At 30.7% G+C, this 5,357-nt stretch overlaps 1 long non-coding RNA gene across 1 annotated transcript; it reads left to right on the plus strand.

Annotated features, from left to right (window-relative positions):
• Positions 1-323: 323 nt before the first annotated feature.
• Positions 324-2,387, plus strand: LOC133035159 (uncharacterized). Its single transcript, XR_009686432.1, has 2 exons — positions 324-1,265; positions 2,158-2,387. It is a non-coding gene; the product is annotated as an uncharacterized LOC133035159 (long non-coding RNA).
• The last annotated feature ends 2,970 nt before the right edge of the window (positions 2,388-5,357 follow it).

Genomic DNA, 5,357 nt, shown 5'->3' on the forward strand with positions numbered 1-5,357 from the left:
CCCGGGGACTTAAACTAGGAACTGAAAGTTTTCCTATCGATAAAAAGCATGGCAATACCCCTTAAAACATAAAAACGAGGAAAAACACGGGTTCTGAAAATTCCCCAACCGTGATGGTTGCCCAACCGGAATTCGGTTCGGGAAATTCAGGACCCTCATCCGAATTCGGATGCACAACCGAATTCGGTTCCTCGCAAAGAACAATCAATTTTTCATATCTCAACCAATTCAACCCCAAATTGATTCAAACTTTCCAGACCTACTCCATACATCCCAAATAACATATCCAAGGCATTAAACCTACCCAGAAACCACAAATACAAAATTTGCCATTAAAGCTCAAGCTTTGAGTTCTAAACTCAAACTTGAGCAAATCCCACAAACATGCAATCAAACTAGCTAGAATCTACTTAAACAAGCATAATTAAGCCTCTGCAAATAATAGAAAACCACTACCACAAACACAACAACCAATTTCTTCATTTTCTTCAAAATCACATTTTTAAGCTTAAAATTCCAAACTTTGAACAACACAACTAGTGTAATACCCGGAATTAAGAAATGGATTAGCAAAACCCTAACTAGATAATTATGTATAATGGAGGAATTATATTATTATATAGTTCAATATATGTGATTTATATGAATTTTAATATATTATAGACCCCGTTGGTGAGCCAGGGGCATTTTGGTAATTATGACCCGAGAAGGGTAAAATGATGAAATTAATTTAATTACGTGCTTAATAGAACTATATTATTATATAGTATGCCTGTATTGTCTTTTCAGGTGTGTTCTGACAGGTTAGCGCGGTATAGTCACAACCGGGAATTTTGGGCTGAACCGGGTTCGGGCCCGAAATGTAAATTGAATTGATTATTTGGCATTTTATTTGATAAATGATAATCTGAAATTTATTTGAAATTAATTGAGTATTGAATGACTATTTTACCCTTGTGAGGGTGTATGTGGGTATTTAAGCCCTAAGGGCATTTTGGTCATTTGACCCCTAATTACTATGTTTGGAAAATGTGATTTTTGAGGGAAATAGATTGATAATTTTCTGGTGGCTTCACCCTCTCAACCAAACCCTCTCTCCCTCTCTAACCCTTTCTTGAACTTCAAGTGAAATTGTTGAGATATTGAGTGAATTACTTGGCTTTGAAGCTTGAAATTGGAAGGATTTTAAGCTTGGAATTGAGGATTACCGGCACCTGGTCAGGAGCACCCGGGGATTCGGAATCTCTGCCTTTACGGGACAGCAGGTAAGACAGTAGTTGTACGTAGAGATATGCACGGTGGTGCTTATATTGAATATTATATTGGTGATAATTAGAAACCGAGATTAGGGTTATTACCCTAAAGTGAGCGGTTTAATGGCCTAGGGTTATTACCCTAGTAATTATTAATGTGTAAATGATATGCCATGCTAAATATATTGTAATAAAGAATTATGCGCACAAGGCATAATTAAGTTTGACTCGGTAAATTAGTACCTTGAGTTTGATAGTAATGCAGTCTAGGGTTATTACCCTAGAATTTATGTGAAGATAAGAAAGTCATGATGTACAATAATATTGCTAATTAAGTGAAAGCATGAATTAGGGTTATTAATCTCTATAAGTGATATTTTGAGCATGCAATGATATGTTATATGATAGACTATTTGGTATGTAATTTAGGGTTATTACCCTAAGATTCTATATGTGTTTGGATATCTATTGAATACATGCATATATTTCAAGAGTTATATGCATAAGACATAACTTGGTTAGACCTAGTATATTACTAGGATAAACCACTGAAAGAACGTAATGTATGGATTACGTAAATATATATGAATAGGGTTATGCGAGCAAGGCATAACCAGGTTAAACTCGGTAATTATAATCGAGATAAACCTTACTAAGGCCTTATTGTAAATAGACGTGTGAGAGCAACACGTGGGTCTACGCCACATAGACATAAATAGACGTGTGAGCGCAACACGTAGGTCTACGCCACGTAGACATAAATAGGCATGTGAGCGTAACATGCAGGTCTGTGTCACACAGACAAATTTGAATAGCATTGTTGTTTATATTGTATGATGAGCATATTATTGATATGTTTTATACTGTCTTGCTGGGCTTGGCTCACGGGTGCTCTACTGTGCAGGAAAGGGTAAGTCAGTGGCTGATCAACCATGAGTTTGAGGAGCAAGATGAAGAATGTACATGTTCAAGCCATATCAGACCAAGCGGGTTAAGGGTCTATCAGTGATGAACTTTTGAATTCTATTTTGCCGTTTAGGTCGGCTAGAAATAAATGACTTGTAATAGCGTTTGTAAATATTTTTGGGATCCCAACTATTTTAAAAGTTTTAAATATATTACAAGTTTATTTTCTTTCTATTTAATATAAAAGTTTTAATTCTGCGCTATTTTGATTAGTAATCATGTTTAGGGGATTAGGGTTTCATAAGTATTTTGGGTAGCGTGCCTAATTATTTAGGGCGTTACAACTAGCATGCATTAAAACCTAGATAATCCATTCATTTTAAACCTAATTAAGCTTCTGTAAACAACAATTGAACACAACAACAACATACTCAAATAATCATGCATTTACTCAACTTTCTCATCAAAATCTCAAGAAAACAAGGTAGAGAAATCACATAAGGAAATACCTCAACAAAAGATTACTAGAGCTTGCAAACCAAGCTTGAATCACCACAGAAAATCCAGCTCTTGAACCCCAAGCTTTCAGCCGAAAAAGAGAGAGAGAAAAGAGAGAAAAAGCTTTTCCAATTTTCTAATTTTTTAAACTTAGAGATTTTTTTGATAAAATGAATTAAACCCACATAACATATCACCTCATTTCAGCCAACATTAATAAAATAAACAACATTTATTTTCCAAATAATAAAGTCACAAAAAGACAAAAATTCATTGGGGCAAAAAGACCATTTTGCCCCTCCACACTAAAATCCCATAAAAATCACTAAAGGGGTATTTTTGGGAAATTTTAAATTCCCGGCCATTCCCGACATTCCCAATGTCTAAAACCCGTCCCAAACTAATAACATGCTAAGTTGTGATTTTTACTGAGCCAAACGCCGAGTTCCAAAATACCGGGCACTGGAAATGCAAAATATGAAGACTACTGAATAACATAATCATGCATTTCTGAATTCCATAAATAACAGTATAATAAATTATTTAAATAGCTATAAATAATTTCATAAATATTCATGATTAACTGCTAATTTCCAAATTAACTAAGCGGGCTTTACAATAATAGTAATAATAATAATAATAAATAAAAAGTCTCTCCTACAGTGTCCACTTTGAGGTGATGCAATCAATATTATTGAGAGGGATACATATAATATCATATAAAAAAGAAATATTAGCCACTTATGAAATTAATAATAAAACCCTATATACTCTTATTCTACTTGGAGGCTGTTTAAAAATTAAGTTATTATTAGCTTCAATCAGAAGCAAACTAAATATAACTTTCTCTTGAATTTGTTTTTTTTAATATTTAATTGCATGATTTATCAAATCAAATGACATATGTAAGCATATTATATTAAATTAAAATTATATGGAAAAGTAGACTGATTATTATTTATTATTCAAGTATATATATGTCTCCTATTAAGAGTACATATTAATTACTATAAACAAAAAATATAGTGTAATCAAATCAAAACAAATCATCATACCCGATTTATTATTTAATATTCGGAAAGATTTTCTTTTGCTTTTTTTTTTTTTTTTGTCTGAAATTATATTAAGTTTTATTTATTATTGGAGGCAATTACTTGATAATATAATTATTATATATCACAATAATATAATAATTATTTAAGTTTTATTTATTTATTATTATTATATAAGACTCACCGATAGGGATGCACACGGGGCGGAGAATTGGCGGGGAGTGCTCCTCCCGTCCCCATCCCCGTTAAAGATTTTAATCCCCATCCCCGCTTATTCCCCATCGGGGATGGGACGGGGAATCCCCTAATGGGGGCGGGGACGGGGCGGGGAGTCCCCAAATAAAAAAATATAATTTATAATAAAATTTTTAATATACAAAAATATTAAAATATATAAGAATTAAAATATTACACATTAATTATTATTCAATAAACTAATTATTATTCAAAACACAACATATAATTCATAAAAAAGATATTAATACACTAAAAAAAATACAAACATAAATTATAAATTATAAAATATTACTAGAAATATAAGATAAAATACTAAACGGGTCTCCGTCGGGGCGGGGAGTGTGATCCCCGTCCCCGCCCCGTTTAATATTCAGGGACAAAAAGTATTCCCCGTCCCCGCTCCGTTCCCCATTTAGACGGAAAATCCCCACTCCATTAGAGGCGGGTCCCCGCGGGGGCCATCTCCGTGGGGGAAAGATGCATTCCTACTCACCGATATATGTACTATAACAATAATATAATTATTAAGACATATGAGATCATCAGAGTGATCTCATTCGTATAATAATTTGGTGTTGTATCTTCTATTTAATTTAATTTATTGTGTGATCTATGATGAATTAATTTATATATAGAAAATATTTTTTAATAGTTACATTAAATATTAATTATGATTGTTAAATATTAAATAATAACTAAATTACTTATAATTTAATTTTATTTATTTTCTCATAAATGAAAAAATAAAAAAATATTTATAAATGTTAGTTGTAAATTTTTTTATTAAATATTTTAATTTAAAAAATTAATTTATTTTAACTATATAATTAATTATAAATAATTTAAATATAAAAATAGAATTTTTATTTGTTAGTACTTTATTATAGCATGTCATTACAAAAAATATAACCATCCTAATTACAATTTTAATGTATAAATTAATAATATTAATTTGGAGCTATATACAAATTAATAATTTTAATAAATATTAAATGTGCTATATGTATTGGTATAGGTAGGTCCTCTTGCAATAAAATATATATTGTACTCTCAATGTCACTAATGTGTGTACAATATATTATTTGTGTGTAAACATGTTGGTTCTCTCTCTTCATTTTCAAACTCACGAGTTTTGAATTTATATATACATATTTATATTGATAATGATATTGAAGGAACACTAAAATTTCTATGTATTTTTTTTTGTCTACATATATAGCATACAACCATTATTATAAAATATTATGTTATTTGTATGTATATAAATACAATTAGGATGAAGGTAGAAATAAAATATAGGTGAGGTAATTTATCTATTTTTATAGTAAAATGTTAATTTATTATATTGCTATTGGTAAAATTTATTGAATCGCACTTATTGTATTTTTGAGTGATGTATATGTTTTTGACA

The sequence above is a fragment of the Cannabis sativa genome, chromosome 2 (assembly GCF_029168945.1).
Source record: "Cannabis sativa cultivar Pink pepper isolate KNU-18-1 chromosome 2, ASM2916894v1, whole genome shotgun sequence".
Lineage (NCBI taxonomy): Eukaryota > Viridiplantae > Streptophyta > Magnoliopsida > Rosales > Cannabaceae > Cannabis > Cannabis sativa.